We start from the raw sequence: 23,087 nt of genomic DNA on the forward strand, positions 1-23,087 counted from the left end.
AAGACTTTTAAAAGTCTTTTGTGGAATAAACCCCCTATTGAATTTGGCTTCTAGTGAAACGGTCACCTTCACTGGGAAGGCTCAATAGAATGAACTGCAAATTCTGTCTTCAGTCACTGAAATAGCAGCATAATAAAAATGTATTACTCATATAGCTTATGATGTCTCATTGGTAATGTGATCAAAAGCCAATCTGATTATTGCCAGCTGGGGTCATCTAGACTTATAAAGGTGCAAGCATTTAAATATTGTCATTGGAATATTCATGAATATAGAACGTAAATATTCATGAATATGGAACGTGAAGGTCAAGGTTCTGCACAAAAAGGTAAATATTTCTACATTCATTTACTTTCAAAGATATGATATGAATCATGAATGAAAGGTGGTAGGAATGGGGCAAAGGGAAGGGGTTTATGGAAAGGTTATGTCAGGGAAAGAGACCTGTTTCTAATATCTGCCTGCTGAGATGAGTGCCTGTCCTTTCTGTGTGCTAGTCTTGGGATTGAAATCTGTACACATAATTAATATAAACTCCCTTTAACTGAAAAACGCACACAGAAACATCTGTGCAATTTCTGCAAATCACCGAAGACATTTAATGATGTAGTTCCATAGAGTCCTAACAGATGAGTCCGGATCGTTTATAATACTTCATAAAATATAAAACATTTATGACAATATTTAAAACTTTTATAAACATTCAGCTTTTTGTTTTTATTTTGTCAAAAACGACAAGGATGTTAGTGGGACATAGATTACATAAATGTTTGTTTCTGGTATTAGCTCATACTTTTCATGTTCATTTGACTTTACACAAGAAACATTTTCCAAAAGGATTTTTCCAAAAATTTCTTTGAAGGCTTTAGCCTCCAGTGAGTTTTTAATTTGGTTGGCATATTTTGATTAACCTCATCAAAAATAACCCCCAAACGTTGTGTTTTTTGGGAGAACTTTGATAATCAATGTGTTTATGCATTACGATATGTGGTTGTTTAATTGAACTTAATCAGAGGAACTTTGCACAACTCTAACGCTAATTACTGTTGATTGTAGAAACACCAAAAGCCATAAATGAATAGATAATGTAGAGGAGTGTGTGTGTGTGTGTGTGTGTGTGTGTGTGTGTGTGTGTGTGTGTGTGTGTGTGTGTGTGAGTGAGTGGGGGGGGTGTCTCGGGGGGGGGGGGGGGGGGGTTGGCCCGCTTCCGGTGCCTCAAAGAGACGAAACCAGTGAAAACATGTAAATTTGCAGCTGGTGTTGAGAGGACTGCTGGGAGTGTGTGTGTGTGTGTGTGTGTGTGTGTGTGTGTGTGTGTGTGTGTGTGTGAGAGTGAGTGTGTGTGTAAACAACGTTTTATTGCTTCAGGCCAAAGGGAAGTGAGGTGAGGGGATTCCATGATCAAAATTAAAGGAGCAGGATGATGAAAAAGAGCAAAATAAAAGCCTCCATGATGACAAAGAGCAGAATAAAAGCCTCCATGATACACCTTCATTAAGACTCCAGTCATTAACCAGCATTTACACCAGTATTTACAAAGCAAACACATAACACATTGTGTTATGTCTCTGTGTTACGTCTAAGTGTTACGTGTCTCTGTATGAGGCACTTGGCTTTTATTCTCCATTTATCATAGATTGTCAATTATCATTAACCCTTCATTAACCCCTCATTAAGGCAGTTGTGATAGATTTGGTGAGACTACGGCATTTATTGGTAATCTTAAAGTCATTAGTCTTAGATGTTGGTTTTAGTCTGTTTAATGCTATGTGTTTGTTGTCTATGCTGTATATCTTTCCCACAAATACACTGGCTGCAGAACCACAGATCACCTGTGGTAGGTATATGTGTTATGTAGCTGTGGTAGGTATATGTGTTATGTAGCTGTGGTAGGTATATGTGTTATGTAGCTGTGGTAGGTATATGTGTTATGTAACTGTGGTAGGTATATGTATGTAGCTGTGGTAGGTATATGTGTTATGTAGCTGTGGTAGGTATATGTGTTATGTAACTGTGGTAGGTATATGTATGTAGCTGTGGTAGGTATATGTGTTATGTAGCTGTGGTAGGTATATGTCTTATGTAGCTGTGGTAGGTATATGTGTTATGTAGCTGTGGTAGGTATATGTGTTATGTAGCTGTGGTAGGTATATGTGTTATGTAGCTGTGGTAGATATATGTGTTATGTAACTGTGGTAGGTATATGTGTTATGTAGCTGTGGTAGGTATATGTGTTATGTAGCTGTGGTAGGTATATGTGTTATGTAACTGTGGTAGGTATATGTGTTACGTAGCTGTGGTAGGTATATGTGTTATGTAACTGTGGTAGGTATATGTGTTATGTAGCTGTGGTAGGTATATGTGTTATGTAGCTGTGGTAGGTATATGTGTTATGTAACTGTGGTAGGTATATGTGTTATGTAGCTGTGGTAGGTATATGTGTTATGTAACTGTGGTAGGTATATGTGTTATGTAGCTGTGGTAGGTATATGTGTTATGTAGCTGTGGTAGGTATATGTGTTATGTAGCTGTGGTAGGTATATGTGTTATGTAGCTGTGGTAGGTATATGTGTTATGTAGCTGTGGTAGGTATATGTGTTATGTAGCTGTGGTAGGTATATGTGTTATGTAGCTGTGGTAGGTATATGTGTTATGTAGCTGTGGTAGGTATATGTGTTATGTAACTGTGGTAGGTATATGTGTTATGTAGCTGTGGTAGGTATATGTGTTATGTAGCTGTGGTAGGTATATGTGTTATGTAGCTGTGGTAGGTATATGTGTTATGTAGCTGTGGTAGGTATATGTGTTATGTAACTGTGGTAGGTATATGTGTTATGTAGCTGTGGTAGATATATGTGTTATGTAGCTGTGGTAGATATATGTGTTATGTAGCTGTGGTAGGTATATGTGTTATGTAGCTGTGGTAGGTATATGTGTTATATAGCTGTGGTAGGTATATGTGTTATGTAGCTGTGGTAGGTATATGTGTTATGTAGCTGTGGTAGGTATATGTGTTATGTAGCTGTGGTAGGTATATGTGTTATGTAGCTGTGGTAGGTATATGTGTTATGTAACTGTGGTAGGTATATGTGTTATGTAGCTGTGGTAGGTATATGTGTTATGTAGCTGTGGTAGGTATATGTGTTATGTAGCTGTGGTAGGTATATGTGTTATGTAGCTGTGGTAGGTATATATGTTATGTAGCTGTGGTAGGTATATGTGTTATGTAGCTGTGGTAGGTATATGTCTTATATAGCTGTGGTAGGTATATGTGTTATGTAACTGTGGTAGGTATATGTATGTAGCTGTGGTAGGTATATGTGTTATATAGCTGTGGTAGGTATATGCGTTATGTAGCTGTGGTAGGTATATGTGTTATGTAGCTGTGGTAGGTATATGTGTTATGTAGCTGTGGTAGGTATATGTGTTATGTAGCTGTGGTAGGTATATGTGTTATGTAACTGTGGTAGGTATATGTGTTATGTAGCTGTGGTAGGTATATGTGTTATGTAGCTGTGGTAGGTATATGTGTTATGTAGCTGTGGTAGGTATATGTGTTATGTAACTGTGGTAGGTATATGTGTTATGTAGCTGTGGTAGGTATATGTGTTATGTAGCTGTGGTAGGTATATGTGTTATATAGCTGTGGTAGGTATATGTATGTAGCTGTGGTAGGTATATGTGTTATGTAGCTGTGGTAGGTATATGTGTTATGTAGCTGTGGCAGGTATATGTGTTATGTAGCTGTGGTAGGTATATGTGTTATGTAGCTGTGGTAGGTATATGTGTTATGTAGCTGTGGTAGGTATATGTGTTATGTAGCTGTGGTAGGTATATGTGTTATGTAGCTGTGGTAGGTATATGTGTTATGTAGCTGTGGTAGGTATATGTGTTATGTAGCTGTGGTAGGTATATGTGTTATGTAGCTGTGGTAGGTATATGTGTTATGTAGCTGTGGTAGGTATATGTGTTATGTAGCTGTGGTAGGTATATGTGTTATGTAGCTGTGGTAGGTATATGTCTTATGTAGCTGTGGTAGGTATATGTCTTATGTAGCTGTGGTAGGTATATGTCTTATGTAGCTGTGGTAGGTATATGTCTTATGTAGCTGTGGTAGGTATATGTCTTATGTAGCTGTGGTAGGTATATGTGTTATGTAGCTGTGGTAGGTATATGTGTTATGTAGCTGTGGTAGGTATATGTGTTATGTAGCTGTGGTAGGTATATGTGTTATGTAGCTGTGGTAGGTATATGTGTTATGTAGCTGTGATAGGTATATGTGTTATGTAGCTGTGGTAGGTATATGTGTTATGTAGCTGTGGTAGGTATATGTGTTATGTAGCTGTGGTAGGTATATATGTTATGTAGCTGTGGTAGGTATATGTGTTATGTAGCTGTGGTAGGTATATGTGTTATGTAGCTGTGGTAGGTATATGTGTTATATAGCTGTGGTAGGTATATGTGTTATGTAGCTGTGGTAGATATATGTGTTATGTAGCTGTGGTAGGTATATGTGTTATGTAGCTGTGGTAGGTATATGTGTTATGTAGCTGTGGCAGGTATATGTGTTATGTAGCTGGGGTAGGTATATGTGTTATGTAGCTGTGGCAGGTATATGTGTTATGTAGCTGGGGTAGGTATATGTGTTATGTAGCTGTGGTAGATATATGTGTTATGTAGCTGTGGTAGGTATATGTGTTATGTAGCTGTGGTAGGTATATGTGTTATGTAGCTGTGGTAGGTATATGTGTTATGTAGCTGTGGTAGGTATATGTGTTATGTAGCTGTGGTAGGTATATGTGTTATGTAACTGTGGTAGGTATATGTGTTATGTAGCTGTGGCAGGTATATGTGTTATGTAGCTGTGGTAGGTATATGTGTTATGTAGCTGTGGCAGGTATATGTGTTATGTAGCTGTGGCAGGTATATGTGTTATGTAGCTGTGGTAGATATATGTGTTATGTAGCTGTGGTAGGTATATGTGTTATATAACTGTGGTAGGTATATGTGTTATGTAGCTGTGGTAGGTATATGTGTTATGTAGCTGTGGTAGGTATATGTATGTAGCTGTGGTAGGTATATGTGTTATGTAGCTGTGGTAGGTATATGTCTTATGTAGCTGTGGTAGGTATATGTGTTATGTAGCTGTGGTAGGTATATGTGTTATGTAGCTGTGGTAGGTATATGTGTTATGTAGCTGTGGTAGATATATGTGTTATGTAGCTGTGGTAGGTATATGTGTTATGTAACTGTGGTAGGTATATGTGTTATATAGCTGTGGTAGATATATGTGATATGTAGCTTGTGGTAGATATATGTGTTATGTAGCTGTGGTAGGTATATGTGTTATGTAACTGTGGTAGGTATATGTGTTATGTAGCTGTGGTAGGTATATGTGTTATGTAACTGTGGTAGGTATATGTGTTATGTAGCTGTGGTAGGTATATGTGTTATGTAACTGTGGTAGGTATATGTGTTATGTAGCTGTGGTAGGTATATGTGTTATGTAGCTGTGGTAGGTATATGTATGTAGCTGTGGTAGGTACAGTGGGGAAAATAAGTATTTAGTCAGTCACCAATTGTGCAAGTTCTCCCACTTAAAAAGATGAGAGAGGCCTGTAATTGACATCATAGGTAGACCTCAACTATGAGAGACAAAATGTGAAAAAAAATTGAGAAAATCATTTTGTCTGACTTTTAAAGAATTTATTTGCAATAATGGTGGAAAATAAGTATTTGGTCAATAACAAAAGTTCATCTCAATACTTTGTTGTATATCCTCTGTTGGCAATGACAGAGGTCAAACGTCTTCACAAGGTTGGCACACACTGTTGCTGGTATGTTGGCCCATTCCTCCATGCAGATCTCCTCTAGAGCAGTGATGTTTTGGGGCTGTCGGCGGGCAACACAGACTTTTAACTCCCTCCAAAGATTTTCGATGGGGTTGAGATTGGGAGACTGGCTAGGCCACTCCAGGACTTTGAAATGTTTCTTAGGTATAGGTAGGTATATGTGTTATGTAACTGTAGTAGGTATATGTGTTATGTAGCTGTGGTAGGTATATGTGTTATATAGCTGTGGTAGGTATATGTGTTATATAGCTGTGGTAGGCATATGTGTTATGTAGCTGTGGTAGGTATATGTGTTATGTAGCTGTGGCAGGTATATGTGTTATGTAGCTGTGGTAGGTATATGTGTTATGTAACTGTAGTAGGTATATGTGTTATGTAGCTGTGGTAGGTATATGTGTTATGTAGCTGTGGTAGGTATATGTGTTATGTAGCTGTGGTAGGTATAAGTGTTATATAGCTGTGGTAGGTATATGTGTTATGTAGCTGTGGTAGGTATATGTGTTATGTAGCTGTGGTAGGCATATGTGTTATGTAACTGTGGTAGGTATATGTGTTATGTAGCTGTGGTAGGTATATGTCTTATGTAGCTGTGGTAGGTATATGTGTTATGTAGCTGTGGTAGGTATATGTGTTATGTAGCTGTGGTAGGTATATGTGTTATGTAGCTGTGGTAGGTATATGTGTTATGTAGCTGTGGTAGGTATATGTGTTATGTAGCTGTGATAGGTATATGTGTTATGTAGCTGTGGTAGGTATATGTGTTATGTAGCTGTGGTAGGTATATGTGTTATGTAGCTGTGGTAGGTATATATGTTATGTAGCTGTGGTAGGTATATGTGTTATGTAGCTGTGGTAGGTATATGTGTTATGTAGCTGTGGTAGGTATATGTGTTATATAGCTGTGGTAGGTATATGTGTTATGTAGCTGTGGTAGATATATGTGTTATGTAGCTGTGGTAGGTATATGTGTTATGTAGCTGTGGTAGGTATATGTGTTATGTAGCTGTGGCAGGTATATGTGTTATGTAGCTGGGGTAGGTATATGTGTTATGTAGCTGTGGCAGGTATATGTGTTATGTAGCTGGGGTAGGTATATGTGTTATGTAGCTGTGGTAGATATATGTGTTATGTAGCTGTGGTAGGTATATGTGTTATGTAGCTGTGGTAGGTATATGTGTTATGTAGCTGTGGTAGGTATATGTGTTATGTAGCTGTGGTAGGTATATGTGTTATGTAGCTGTGGTAGGTATATGTGTTATGTAACTGTGGTAGGTATATGTGTTATGTAGCTGTGGCAGGTATATGTGTTATGTAGCTGTGGTAGGTATATGTGTTATGTAGCTGTGGCAGGTATATGTGTTATGTAGCTGTGGCAGGTATATGTGTTATGTAGCTGTGGTAGATATATGTGTTATGTAGCTGTGGTAGGTATATGTGTTATATAACTGTGGTAGGTATATGTGTTATGTAGCTGTGGTAGGTATATGTGTTATGTAGCTGTGGTAGGTATATGTATGTAGCTGTGGTAGGTATATGTGTTATGTAGCTGTGGTAGGTATATGTCTTATGTAGCTGTGGTAGGTATATGTGTTATGTAGCTGTGGTAGGTATATGTGTTATGTAGCTGTGGTAGGTATATGTGTTATGTAGCTGTGGTAGATATATGTGTTATGTAGCTGTGGTAGGTATATGTGTTATGTAACTGTGGTAGGTATATGTGTTATATAGCTGTGGTAGATATATGTGATATGTAGCTTGTGGTAGATATATGTGTTATGTAGCTGTGGTAGGTATATGTGTTATGTAACTGTGGTAGGTATATGTGTTATGTAGCTGTGGTAGGTATATGTGTTATGTAACTGTGGTAGGTATATGTGTTATGTAGCTGTGGTAGGTATATGTGTTATGTAACTGTGGTAGGTATATGTGTTATGTAGCTGTGGTAGGTATATGTGTTATGTAGCTGTGGTAGGTATATGTATGTAGCTGTGGTAGGTACAGTGGGGAAAATAAGTATTTAGTCAGTCACCAATTGTGCAAGTTCTCCCACTTAAAAAGATGAGAGAGGCCTGTAATTGACATCATAGGTAGACCTCAACTATGAGAGACAAAATGTGAAAAAAAATTGAGAAAATCATTTTGTCTGACTTTTAAAGAATTTATTTGCAATAATGGTGGAAAATAAGTATTTGGTCAATAACAAAAGTTCATCTCAATACTTTGTTGTATATCCTCTGTTGGCAATGACAGAGGTCAAACGTCTTCACAAGGTTGGCACACACTGTTGCTGGTATGTTGGCCCATTCCTCCATGCAGATCTCCTCTAGAGCAGTGATGTTTTGGGGCTGTCGGCGGGCAACACAGACTTTTAACTCCCTCCAAAGATTTTCGATGGGGTTGAGATTGGGAGACTGGCTAGGCCACTCCAGGACTTTGAAATGTTTCTTAGGTATAGGTAGGTATATGTGTTATGTAACTGTAGTAGGTATATGTGTTATGTAGCTGTGGTAGGTATATGTGTTATATAGCTGTGGTAGGTATATGTGTTATATAGCTGTGGTAGGCATATGTGTTATGTAGCTGTGGTAGGTATATGTGTTATGTAGCTGTGGCAGGTATATGTGTTATGTAGCTGTGGTAGGTATATGTGTTATGTAACTGTAGTAGGTATATGTGTTATGTAGCTGTGGTAGGTATATGTGTTATGTAGCTGTGGTAGGTATATGTGTTATGTAGCTGTGGTAGGTATAAGTGTTATATAGCTGTGGTAGGTATATGTGTTATGTAGCTGTGGTAGGTATATGTGTTATGTAGCTGTGGTAGGCATATGTGTTATGTAACTGTGGTAGGTATATGTGTTATGTAGCTGTGGTAGGTATATGTCTTATGTAGCTGTGGTAGGTATATGTGTTATGTAGCTGTGGTAGGTATATGTGTTATGTAGCTGTGGTAGGTATATGTGTTATGTAGCTGTGGTAGGTATATGTGTTATGTAGCTGTGGTAGGTATATGTGTTATGTAGCTGTGATAGGTATATGTGTTATGTAGCTGTGGTAGGTATATGTGTTATGTAGCTGTGGTAGGTATATGTGTTATGTAGCTGTGGTAGGTATATATGTTATGTAGCTGTGGTAGGTATATGTGTTATGTAGCTGTGGTAGGTATATGTGTTATGTAGCTGTGGTAGGTATATGTGTTATATAGCTGTGGTAGGTATATGTGTTATGTAGCTGTGGTAGATATATGTGTTATGTAGCTGTGGTAGGTATATGTGTTATGTAGCTGTGGTAGGTATATGTGTTATGTAGCTGTGGCAGGTATATGTGTTATGTAGCTGGGGTAGGTATATGTGTTATGTAGCTGTGGCAGGTATATGTGTTATGTAGCTGGGGTAGGTATATGTGTTATGTAGCTGTGGTAGATATATGTGTTATGTAGCTGTGGTAGGTATATGTGTTATGTAGCTGTGGTAGGTATATGTGTTATGTAGCTGTGGTAGGTATATGTGTTATGTAGCTGTGGTAGGTATATGTGTTATGTAGCTGTGGTAGGTATATGTGTTATGTAACTGTGGTAGGTATATGTGTTATGTAGCTGTGGCAGGTATATGTGTTATGTAGCTGTGGTAGGTATATGTGTTATGTAGCTGTGGCAGGTATATGTGTTATGTAGCTGTGGCAGGTATATGTGTTATGTAGCTGTGGTAGATATATGTGTTATGTAGCTGTGGTAGGTATATGTGTTATATAACTGTGGTAGGTATATGTGTTATGTAGCTGTGGTAGGTATATGTGTTATGTAGCTGTGGTAGGTATATGTATGTAGCTGTGGTAGGTATATGTGTTATGTAGCTGTGGTAGGTATATGTCTTATGTAGCTGTGGTAGGTATATGTGTTATGTAGCTGTGGTAGGTATATGTGTTATGTAGCTGTGGTAGGTATATGTGTTATGTAGCTGTGGTAGATATATGTGTTATGTAGCTGTGGTAGGTATATGTGTTATGTAACTGTGGTAGGTATATGTGTTATATAGCTGTGGTAGATATATGTGATATGTAGCTTGTGGTAGATATATGTGTTATGTAGCTGTGGTAGGTATATGTGTTATGTAACTGTGGTAGGTATATGTGTTATGTAGCTGTGGTAGGTATATGTGTTATGTAACTGTGGTAGGTATATGTGTTATGTAGCTGTGGTAGGTATATGTGTTATGTAACTGTGGTAGGTATATGTGTTATGTAGCTGTGGTAGGTATATGTGTTATGTAGCTGTGGTAGGTATATGTATGTAGCTGTGGTAGGTACAGTGGGGAAAATAAGTATTTAGTCAGTCACCAATTGTGCAAGTTCTCCCACTTAAAAAGATGAGAGAGGCCTGTAATTGACATCATAGGTAGACCTCAACTATGAGAGACAAAATGTGAAAAAAAATTGAGAAAATCATTTTGTCTGACTTTTAAAGAATTTATTTGCAATAATGGTGGAAAATAAGTATTTGGTCAATAACAAAAGTTCATCTCAATACTTTGTTGTATATCCTCTGTTGGCAATGACAGAGGTCAAACGTCTTCACAAGGTTGGCACACACTGTTGCTGGTATGTTGGCCCATTCCTCCATGCAGATCTCCTCTAGAGCAGTGATGTTTTGGGGCTGTCGGCGGGCAACACAGACTTTTAACTCCCTCCAAAGATTTTCGATGGGGTTGAGATTGGGAGACTGGCTAGGCCACTCCAGGACTTTGAAATGTTTCTTAGGTATAGGTAGGTATATGTGTTATGTAACTGTAGTAGGTATATGTGTTATGTAGCTGTGGTAGGTATATGTGTTATATAGCTGTGGTAGGTATATGTGTTATATAGCTGTGGTAGGCATATGTGTTATGTAGCTGTGGTAGGTATATGTGTTATGTAGCTGTGGCAGGTATATGTGTTATGTAGCTGTGGTAGGTATATGTGTTATGTAACTGTAGTAGGTATATGTGTTATGTAGCTGTGGTAGGTATATGTGTTATGTAGCTGTGGTAGGTATATGTGTTATGTAGCTGTGGTAGGTATAAGTGTTATATAGCTGTGGTAGGTATATGTGTTATGTAGCTGTGGTAGGTATATGTGTTATGTAGCTGTGGTAGGCATATGTGTTATGTAGCTGTGGTAGGTATATGTGTTATATAGCTGTGGTAGGTATATGTGTTATGTAGCTGTGGTAGGTATATGTGTTATGTAGCTGTGGTAGGCATATGTGTTATGTAGCTGTGGTAGGTATATGTGTTATATAGCTGTGGTAGGTATATGTGTAATGTAGCTGTGGTAGGTATATGTGTTATGTAGCTGTGGTAGGCATATGTGTTATGTAGCTGTGATAGGTATATGTGTTATGTAGCTGTGGTAGGTATATGTGTTATATAGCTGTGGTAGGTATATGTGTTATGTAGCTGTGGTAGGTATATGTGTTATGTAGCTGTGGTAGGCATATGTGTTATGTAACTGTGGTAGGTATATGTGTTATGTAGCTGTGGTAGGCATATGTGTTATGTAACTGTAGTAGGTATATGTCTTATGTAGCTGTGGTAGGTATATGTGTTATGTAGCTGTGGTAGGTATATGTGTTATGTAGCTGTGGTAGGTATATGTGTTATATAGCTGTGGTAGGTATATGTGTTATGTAGCTGTGGTAGGTATATGTGTTATGTAGCTGTGGTAGGCATATGTGTTATGTAGCTGTGGTAGGTATATGTGTTATATAGCTGTGGTAGGTATATGTGTTATGTAGCTGTGGTAGGTATATGTGTTATGTAGCTGTGGTAGGTATATGTGTTATGTAGCTGTGGTAGGCATATGTGTTATGTAGCTGTGGTAGGTATATGTGTTATGTAGCTGTGGTAGGTATATGTGTTATGTAGCTGTGGTAGGCATATGTGTTATGTAGCTGTGGTAGGTATATGTGTTATATAGCTGTGGTAGGTATATGTGTTATGTAGCTGTGGTAGGTATATGTGTTATGTAGCTGTGGTAGGCATATGTGTTATGTAGCTGTGGTAGGTATATGTGTTATGTAGCTGTGGTAGGTATATGTGTTATATAGCTGTGGTAGGTATATGTGTTATGTAGCTGTGGTAGGTATATGTGTTATGTAGCTGTGGTAGGCATATGTGTTATGTAGCTGTGGTAGGTATATGTGTTATGTAACTGTAGTAGGTATATGTGTTATGTAGCTGTGGTAGGCAGCTTCCTTGCTCTGTGTCAAAGGCACACATCACTGTGTCGTTAACACCGGTGAGAAGTCGTTCTGGTGAACCACATCCAGATCAACTAGAACTAGCAGAACTGTAGAGATGCATAAGACTGCAGGTCTGGGCATTCATCAGTGTTCAAACACACATACCACACACACACACACACAGAAGACAGACGGACACGGGAAGGCCTCACTCCTGCTTCACCTCCTGCAAACAACCTCCTATGTGAGTATAGGGGCGAGGTCACGTGCGGTGTGAATATAGGGGCGGGATCATGTGGGGTGTGAGTATAGGGGCGGGGTCATGTGGGGTGTGAATATAGGGGCGGGATCATGTGGGGTGTGAGTATAGGGGCGGGGTCATGTGGGGTGTGAGTATAGGGGCGGGGTCATGTGGGGTGTGAATATAGGGGCGGGATCATGTGGGGTGTGAGTATAGGGGCGGGGTCATGTGGGGTGTGAGTATAGGGGTGGGATCATGTGGGGTGTGAGTATAGGGGCGGGGTCATGTGGGGTGTGAGTATAGGGGCGGGGTCATGTGGGGTGTGAGTATAGGGGCGGGGTCATGTGGGGTGTGAGAATGGGGGCAAGATCATGTGGGGTGCGAGTATAGGGGCGGGGTCATGTGGGGTGTGAGTATGGGGGCGGGGTCATGTTGGGTCATAGGGGCGGGGTCATGAGCACAGGATCATTATACTATGGACCGGCTTTCCTGTATTACAGGCCTATGTAGCTTCCTACTGCAGAAGGGAAAAAACATCTCAAAATTGTATTAACAATTTATAAGAGAAAATCTATCAGACCATCACATGAAGCTTAACCCCTTAACCCCAGGCTTGTGATTCAGTTAATATTCTTACAGCATAGTATCCAGTTACTGCAATTAATTATTCAGTAACTATACCAAAATGTACAATGTGAGCTGTGTAGTTTATGAGACTGTAGAATGTGAAGTGTTCACCTCCTGCAGCTCTGTGGGCTTTAAGTGCTCTTACAACCTCCTTCTGCCTCCCTTTGCCTTTTAAAAATGTTGTTAATGCAACAGAAACACACCCAAAACACAGTAATAAATGCAGATGGCTTAAGCGTTGGTTTAAGGTCTGTCTTTGTGAAAGGCGTGAGTCCAGACCTCAGTCTTGAGATTAGACACTGCAGCTTGGACTGACAAGAACAGTTCATGCAGGGAAACCCTGAAATATCAATGAAGTGAAACAGTTTTGTCAGAAGTCTTCTACAGTTCTTCATGACCACTGGGCATGCCGGCACAGTACCCACCGGAGCCCTGCAGTGGAGGCTATTACTGCTAAAAGAGCTTTACGCCACACAGCTACGTTTACACACACCTCCAGCCTGAACTCTGAATGTTTACACAATGTGTTTAGCACTGACAAGAAGAATTGTTTGTGTGTTAATAATTCAAGAAGAATTTTTTTTATTACAACGTGAGTTGAAGGACTGAGTGCATTTTTGAGTCATCAGTACAGAAATCCAGGTAATTTAAAGGGTTTGGAAGCTTTCTTTCAGTCCACGCATTGTGAATTCTCTCTAGATGACAGATCTCTCTAGATTCAACACTGTACAACAATCTGGTGAAAGCTTATGGGCTGACGGCTGAGAGGTCTGTGTGGCGGTTCGTGCCGACATGTTCTTGCCAGTCAGAGCGTGGTGACTGGAGGCACTGTGAGGTCACAGGTCAGCTGCTAAGAAAGGCTCAGGGGTTTCCCAGCATGCCCCTGGGTTTTACCCATAAAGCACTGGAAGGCTATGGTTTTGACAAGGAGGAAGGGATGGGCTGGTTGTAGCTAGCTGAAATGGGACCAAGACTGGGCGCTCCTGCCTACCACGGTCTGTCAGCACCGAGTGGGAGACGGAACGACCAGGCAAACAACGTTTCACTGCCCATCAGTCAAACCAAGATTGTTCGCATGCGATTCTGCACACTCGTTTATAAAGACTATGAAATGATTGGATTTGATGAAGGTTTGCAGCACTACATTGTATCACATACATATATATATATATATAAATCCATGAACACAAAAGCATATGAAAAATCTAAACTTATAGCAGACCCTCACATGGTGGGTGTTGTTCTGGTGTGAGAGTATTAGCCCAGCAGGGACTCTGACGTGGTAGTGACATGATAGTGGGTGTTGTGCTGGTGTATGTGTATCACCACAGCAGTACTGCGAGAGATCTTACATGTGTCATTGTCACTGCAGAGATAAGAGCTGTCCTCTGGCCAAAAATATCCAGCCAAATAGCAAAGTTGCTTTCAGACTCACCATTGATAAACAGCTAGTAAATTATCTACAGAAACTGCACGAGGACACAAATATCATAGACTGAACGTGTGTTGCTGTAAGGTAAAAATTTGGGATTGATTTGACTTGCTGTAGCTATTTCAGGAAACCCATCAAGACACGAGGAGAGGAGGAGAGGTCTGTGGAGAGGTCTGTGGGGAGGTCTGTGAGGGGGTCTGCGAAGAGGTCTGAGAGAAGGTCTGTGTAATGGTCCTGTTGTTATCATGTCTTTATCATGTTTTCATGTCCACATGCATGTGAAAACACACACACACACACACACACACACACACACACACACACACACACATTTTAACAGGCTGGTGCTGACGGCTTCTAAACAGCTTGTTATTGGAGTGTGTGTGAGTGTGTTGATTCGCACAGATCCGGGGATAGAGTGTTCCTCACCACAGCGGCTTCTCAAACAGACGTGTGCTCCAAAACCGCTGCTGGAGGGAAGCCTCCTCCTCCTCCTCTTCCTCCTCCTCCTCCTCCTCGAAGAAGAAAAAGAAGAAGAGCAAGCTGCTTGCTTCTCAGAATAATGTAGGCATCTGTTCTGCATAGACACAGACACACACACACACACAGACACAGACACACACACACAGACACACACACAGACACAGGTCTATCAGGGACAGGAGTGATTTAGCCTAATGAACTAGGGAGCAGAGACCCAAAACGTCCCGTCAGCATTAGAACCATTTTATTGTTTAAGTATATATCTTCAAAAGAACAATTTTTCAGAAAGAGTGAAAAATGCATCATGTTGGATGTAGAATGTGCTGAGGACAAAGGTCAAGGAGGTCAAGGTCCAACATAAATATATATACAATAAAACAATTTAATAAGGTGATTTTCTCATAATAGTGGCAATATTGGAAATGAAATATTCAGTGGTGTTAACGAACCGTAGTCCAGCCTGTCTTAAAGCTTGTGAACAGGAAAGGATGTTTGCAGTTCTGCTCAACAGAACCGAACCAACGGGCACGGCGGCATTTTAGAGAAACTCACACCACACATTAACCTCCAGCACGCAGTCAAGCGTGTCCTTAAATTCCTGTCATCAGATTGTAGGCCCTGAACGTATTCATGGTTCCATGGTGATAGAGCTCACACAGGATCATCATTTCAAGCTGAGTGCATATGCCTCAATCTATTGTTCAAGTATTCTAAGTGTGTATGGTTCATTTACCAGACGCAGAGGCACACCCCCACATCCCCCCCCGCCCCACACACACCCCCACACACACACACACACACCCAGAGTGCTTCTCTACACCAGCATCTGAGGAGAGTGCTCTCCCTGCTCATCCGTAGTCTGCTCACATTCAGAGCTCTGTCTGCAAATCCCATCACATCCACATAATCAAAGGCATTTTTCTGCTGGCCTGGGATGTGCCAGCAAGGTGAAAGTGTTGCTGAACGCCTGCTGTTGTGAATGGAAGATCCATTTCAGGAGAGAGAGTGAGAGGCTCGCTGGCTGTGTAGGGAAACCGCTGGGTGTGTTTCGCGATGACATAGTCCTGCTCACTTTGTGGCGAGGTCTGTTGTGGGATTGGGGGGAACGAGATGCTTCTTCCAGAATACTGGAGTAGATTATCAGGTGCTGTGGTTGAGTCAGTCGCTGTATCTGATGAGTGGGAGTAACGACACAAGCATTCTGGAGAACCATTGTGAAGAACCACTGTGGAGAACCATTGTGAAGAACCACTGTGGAGAACCATTGTGAAGAACCACTGTGGAGAACCATTGTGAAGAACCACTGTGAAGAACCACTGTGGAGAACCATTGTGAAGAACCACTGTGAAGAACCACTGTGAAGAACCACTGTGGAGAACCATTGTGAAGAACCACTGTGAAGAACCACTGTGGAGAACCACTGTGAAGAACCACTGTGAAGAACCACTGTGAAGAACCACTGTGGAGAACCATTGTGAAGAACCACTGTGATGAACCACTGTGAAGAACCACTGTGGAGAACCATTGTGAAGAACCACTGTGGAGAACCACTGTGGAGAACCACTGTGAAGAACCACTGTGAAGAACCACTGTGAAGAACCACTGTGGAGAACCATTGTGAAGAACCACTGTGATGAACCATTGTGAAGAACCACTGTGAAGAACCACTGTGAAGAACCACTGTGGAGAATCACTGTGGAGAATCACTGTGGAAAATCACTGTGGACCACTGTGCACAGTGTATATGTTACAGGAAGAAGCTTTGTGTTTGCACAATGTATGTTACAGGAAGGTAATCACCAAAACCAAAATGCTCAGCCTTCCCAGTTTCATTTAGCAGTTTCAGAAGACCAAACGTACATTGTAACAAACTTCCACTGGTCAGTAAATCCCTGGGAGAGATGTTTGTCGACATCTTCTGTGGCAGAACCAGTTCCATCTGAACTTTTAGTATGACCAGTGTCAATAAAATAGCCATGTAATAGCAACATCTTGATACATCTGGCAGTTTTAGAGCCTTTTACAAAGCCTGGATAATGGAAAACATAAACGGGCAACGTGAATCCACACTGACTGAATTCAGTCACGGTGCTAAAAGTGCAATCAAAGGTGGACATGTCAGCAGATAACCCACTATGGCTGGGGACAGAATTAGATGTCAGGGACCGACGTCGGTGAAATACGGCTGCCTACCCATAATTCCCCTGGAAGTGGGGACGGCAGTTTGGGGCGATGTGAGGAGGTTAACACTGTGCAATAAAAGGACCTGTGGTGAATAGAAATGAGGCTAATGAGAGGTGATAAGATTCATTTCAGACCTCAATTTCAAGGATGGAGAAGCTAGTTGTCCTGGAGAGGACGTCTGAGTGTCGCTCGGGAGGAAGACTGGAGCCCCTAATAGACGACATTAGCTGTGGAGAAAGAGTTCCGTGTCCCCACATTTCGGGGAGGTGAGGTGCAATTTCGAACAGGTTCAGCTGACATGGTAGACCCGTGCCAAGCTCGGGTGAGGGAGACCATTCTGTGGAGTTATTAGGTGCCTGTACTCACTGACATTTGTACATTCTACACGTAAAATCTGCTCCTTGACAGGTTGGGAACTGCACACGGCTTCTCTGAAGCCTTCTCTCTCATGGCTTCAGGAACTAAGGGGAAATTAGCTGATGAGTGCAGTGTGTTGATCTAGGAAAGATACCAATGCTTTATTAAGTCCATCCACCCCTGGGGAAGCTCTAGTGTTTTCCAGCAAATACCCCTGGATCCAAAATTAAGCTGATGTCAGCGTTCGGTGGAGCTTACACTTCCACACCGCTCAGAGTCCTGTGATTACGTGTGTCTGGGAAGGTAGTGGAATTTGTAGGCCATGAGGCTGATTTCACCACTGTATCTATATCTCAGCATGGCGTAGCCACAAAAATATTTTGTAGCATCTGTGTTGTGGCCATCTGGGTGGGACAGGCGACCTGGCACGGCGTGGCCCGGCCCGGTCCGGTCTGGCCCGGCAGTGCTGGGCTAGGAAGAGTTTTGAGAAACGCAATTACAAATTTCAGCTGCCACACAGCAGCAGCAAAGCAGACCTGTTAACACTTGACCCTGCGATGAAGTGACAAAATCGGTTTCATGGGGACGCCTCTGGCTGTTCGACGGGAGGAGAGAGAGAGGGAGAGAGATAGAGAGAGAGAGGAGAATGACATTCCAGCTCTTTTGTGAGTCAGCACGAGAAAATAAAAAAAAAATAGTTCCAGTGTGATTTCCACTGTGACAGAAAATAAATCAGTCAGGTTCATAATACATTTCCTTTTTGAAAGTTCCCTTATACATTTCTGACGGTCTTTAACTGGGCTGGATACACATGGTGGTTTTAGAAGGAAAAATGTGGATTATTGGAAATGGTTGTTGTGTAATTTGATGCCTCTGCTCCGTGTCTCCGTGGTGAGAAAGAGCTCGTGAAGGTACTGGTCCTGACTCTCTGTAAAGAAGTGCTCAGTGCTCTCTGGAAATTCACTTCAGCAAATTTACAGATAAGCCGGACAGTATAAGCATGAAACGCAAATTAGATTACAGTCATTAAACAACATTAACTCAAGTGGCATCCAGTTGTTTAATGAGGTCCTCAATTAGTAATAACAAATGCTTGAAAAGATTTAATTCAGCTTCATGATTCAAAATCACACGAATATTTCTGGTATCTTGTGCTTCATTAACTATTCATCACCTAATCAGCCATCACAAATCCTCAGCTCTGAGAGCGGCTCGCTTTCCTGTCTGTGGCCCACAGTTTCAGGGCACTGGCTCAGTGAAATTAGCCTTGCATGCTCAATATAGCCTCTAATCTAATCTAGAGAAGCAAAAACAGATACAGCTTTTTTCTAGTTTTCTGCACCCTTTAAAGCAGCATTATGGAAGACTTTGGTGGAAGACAGGACCCATTCTTGCCTCTTCCGAGAAGCCGGTGTGGGTTTCATCCTCAGTGTCCAGGTGCAGAGAGGATCCGGTCCCGCACTGTCCAGCCCAGACACTCGTGGAGCCACTCAAGAGAAGAAGAGACGTGGTGTCTCCTCCATGGTGCCACAGATCCTGGAGATACTCTCACCTGTGCAGTGAGGGTGGGCACTAGTGTCCCCGACGCTACATAATGATATCAACTAGAAACAGTTGAGGCACAGGAAGTCGCCTGTTTATCACTGACACACCTGGCTATTTATAAGCGGAAAAAACAAACTAATTAAGAGATTCTTGCTTCTTCTTGGTATGACCTGTCTAACGCTGAAAGCACCATGGAGACCAGACATCTCCCTCTGCCGCAGATAATAATTAAAGTGTTTGAGCAAAAGGGTGTAGACACTTGAGTGAATACAGTCAATACAGTAAGGCTAAACACGAAAGCAGAAACACTGGCAGTAGACTCATCTATCTCACCATCTCCCCCTCTCTCTCTCTCCCTCTTCTTCTCTCACTCTCTCTTCCCCTTTTCCCTCTCTCTCTCAGTGTCTCACTCTTTCCTTCTCCATATATCTTTGCTAACTACCTATTCACACTCACACACTCTCTCTCTCTCTCTCTCTCTCTCTCTCTCACACACACACACACACACACACACACACACACACACACACACACACACACACACACAATACACACACACACATTATATTTCCATATGAGGTGAGGGCAGGTCATTATCTTTTTCACAGCCTGTCTCTCTCCCTTCTCTCTCCCTTCCTCTTGTCTCCCTCTCCTCCCTAAGTCTCGAAGAGCCCGTTAAACGGACTTTTTGCAGTCTTGGTCCAGATGGTGATGAGCCTGTGTACTCCCATAAGACTCCCATGTATTGTGATCCCCCTGACACCAGCGTGTGTGCTGTGTATCTGAGTCTTTAGAGTCACTAGGTGGCCCACGTGCTGCTTCATGGCAGGGGTTGTAATTATTGTCGACAAGAGCAAACACGCAAAACAAAATCAATTTCATAGATTTAATTTCTGCCTGATTAAAAGATAGCAGCTGATGTTGCTGTCCCAGCAACACGCCCAGCCCAGAATACATTGAATCTATTAAAAGATTACAAACACTGATGAGGTACACAGTCGTCCTCTATTGGCTAATGCCACAACAGACGGAATATGCTAATGTGTACAATACACAGAGAAAATGGAGTGTAGAGGTAACATCAGATTGCATTTTGTTTATCTTATTGCTTCATGCAATAAAGCTAGTGAACGATGTCTGTTTAATCAGACTAACTAGATCCAGACCCAGCAGGAATGCTAAAGAGCCTCTGGTTCGCACACTCACCTTGAACATCCTGTAACTAATGGAGTGACCTATTGAATGTGCACTAGGGAAACGGCTGTAATTTTGACTGACTTCTTTAATCTGGACCAGAGCCCTCAAGTACAATATATTTAAAACCCGATCAAAGAGTGGCTTCTAATTCCCTTTTCCAAACTCCGAGCTGGATCCGAATCTTGTGCCCACAGTCTCCTCTCATTCTGCGCTCTTCTGTCTCTCTTCATTATCCGCACACGGACCGAGCCATTGTTGAACCTTTGTGGAACGGAACCCAGCCAGCCTGTCAAATCGTCCTATAAATTCTACAAATGCAATAAGGGCGAAAGGTGTTTTGATGTATGAGCCAGTGTCTTCGGGCTCGAAGAGGGTGGTGCCGTCAGAAACGACCCTCTGACATTTTATCTGCAGGTATCAATCAGGTGGCAGACACAGTTACCCAGCATGCCTGGTATTTCAGCGTGCTTCGCCTGAGCTATTGCTGAAATGTCAGGCTTAGAGTGAGTTACGCTAGGCTAAAAGGCCTTAAGTTCAGCCCCTGACGGTGGCTTGTGTGTCGGAGGAGAGAGGTCTCACTGTGGTCCTTTAGTGGGCTGTGAGAGCATTAATCTCTGGTTAATCACGCTGTTTGTATGCAGATTTGGGACGGAGGTGACTCAGAATGGATGCCTGATTGCTTTTTTGGCAAGTGATAATAAAATAAAAATTGAATAATTAAATGAATTACACCTATTAGGACATTAAATTCACACCCTCTACTGTTTTGTAGTACCTTAATTTCATTTTTGGATGTATTTCCAGGTCCTCTGTCCTCCTTAAAACGATGCTGTCCTGAATGACTGTGAAATTTAATAGATTCCAAAAAGTGTGACGTCATCTGTCCTGTTTGAATTATTTTCCTTGGAAACAAAGAAATAATAAGTCCAACGAGAAAATATTGCCCAATGTGAGCAGTGTTCATGGTGACATCTTAAACGCTCTGGCTGCTGGAGGCGTTTTAGAGCGTTGTGGTAGTTTACTCTGACGAACAGTGTGTGATGCACTTCTGTGGGTCTGTATTAACATGTCAGCATCCATCCCAGTTCAGCCACTGACTGGCCCTGCACGTCAATTCACACACAGCCTTAACACTCACACTGCCGTGTGTTCAAAGGCAGGTGGACCTGTTTGAGGTGTAAGAGTGTCCAGGCAAGGCAGAGAAATGCTAATAGGAGCAAGAATGCATTAATTAACCATTTTACATCGATTAACCATTATACATTAATTAACCATTTTACATTAATTGACTGTTTTACATTAACTGACCACTTTTTTGTGGTAATGAAGAGGGTTTTCATGTTAACTGCTAGTTGTACTAACATCAAAATAAAATGCTCTCTCCCCAGACCTACCACCATGACCTGCACACAGAAATAAACAAATAAAGTGTCAGTAATGAATTTTAAATAAATGCCTTCCACTTAATTTTAAAATTGTCAAGTAAAGGTGACGTAAGCATACAACATTTTTTAAAAACCACACACGGCTGCAGTGTCTTTTATGTCCTGAGAGCTCTGAGTTACACAGGTGATCTAAAGACAGGAAATGTCTCTATGGCTTTCTTCATAATCAGAAATGAACCAAAATGACATAGAACAGTTGTCTGCCAAAAGGCCGTCATCCCTGTCTGTTTAGTGTGGAGGGTTAGGGTGGAAGGTTAGGGTGGATGGTTAGGGTGGATGGTTAGGGTGGAGGATTAGGGTGGAAGGTTAGGGTGGAGGGATAGGGTGGAGGGTTAGGGTGGAGGATTAGGGTGCAAGGATAGGGTGGAGGATTAGGGTGTAGGGATAGGGTGAAAGGTTAGGGTGGAGGATTAGGGTAGAGGGTTAGGGTGGAAGGTTAGGGTGGAGGGTTAGGGTGGAAGGTTAGGGTAGAGAGTTAGGGTGGAAGGTTAGGGTGGAGGGTTAGGGTGGAAGGTTAGGGTGGAAGGTTAGGGTGGAGGGTTAGGGTGGAAGGTTAGGGTGGAGGGTTAGTGTGGAAGGTTAGGGTGGAGGGTTAGGGTGGAAGGTTAGGGTGGAGGGTTAGGGTGGAAGGTTAGGGTGGAGGATTAGGGTGGAGGGTTAGGGTGGAAGGTTAGGGTGGAGGGTTAGGGTAGAGGGTTAGGGTGGAGGGTTAGTGTGGAAGGTTAGGGTGGAGGGTTAGGGTGGAAGGTTAGGGTGGAGGATTAGGGTGGAGGGTTAGGGTGGAAGGTTGGGGTGGAGGGTTAGGGTAGAGGGTTAGGGTGGAAGGTTAGGGTGGAGGGTTAGTGTGGAAGGTTAGGGTGGAGGGTTAGGGTGGAGGGTTAGGGTGGAAGGTTAGAGTGGAGGGTTAGGGTGGAGGGTTAGGGTGGAGGATTAGGGTGGAGGATTAGGGTGGAAGGTTAGGGTGGAGGGTTAGGGTGGAAGGTTAGGGTGGATGGTTAGGGTGGAAGGTTAGGGTGGAGGATTAGGGTGGAAGGTTAGGGTGGAGGGTTAGTGTGGAGGGTTAGGGTGGAGAGTTAGTGTGGAAGGTTAGGGTGGAGGGTTAGGGTGGAAGGTTAGGGTGGAGGATTAGGGTGGAGGGTTAGGGTGGAAGGTTAGGGTGGAGGGTTAGGGTAGAGGGTTAGAGTGGAAGGTTAGGGTGGAGGGTTAGGGTGGAAGGTTAGGGTGGAAGGTTAGGGTGGAGGATTAGGGTGGAGGGTTAGGGTGGAAGGTTAGGGTGGAGGGTTAGAGTGGAAGGTTAGGGTGGAGGGTTAGGGTGGAAGGTTAGGGTGGAGGATTAGGGTGGAGGGTTAGGGTGGAAGGTTAGGGTGGAGGGTTAGGGTAGAGGGTTAGAGTGGAAGGTTAGGGTGGAGGGTTAGGGTGGAAGGTTAGGGTGGAGGATTAGGGTGGAGGGTTAGGGTGGAAGGTTAGGGTGGAGGGTTAGGGTGGAAGGTTAGGGTGGAGGGTTAGAG

Source organism: Brachyhypopomus gauderio, chromosome 16, assembly GCF_052324685.1.
Source record: "Brachyhypopomus gauderio isolate BG-103 chromosome 16, BGAUD_0.2, whole genome shotgun sequence".
Classification (NCBI taxonomy): Eukaryota; Metazoa; Chordata; class Actinopteri; order Gymnotiformes; family Hypopomidae; genus Brachyhypopomus; species Brachyhypopomus gauderio.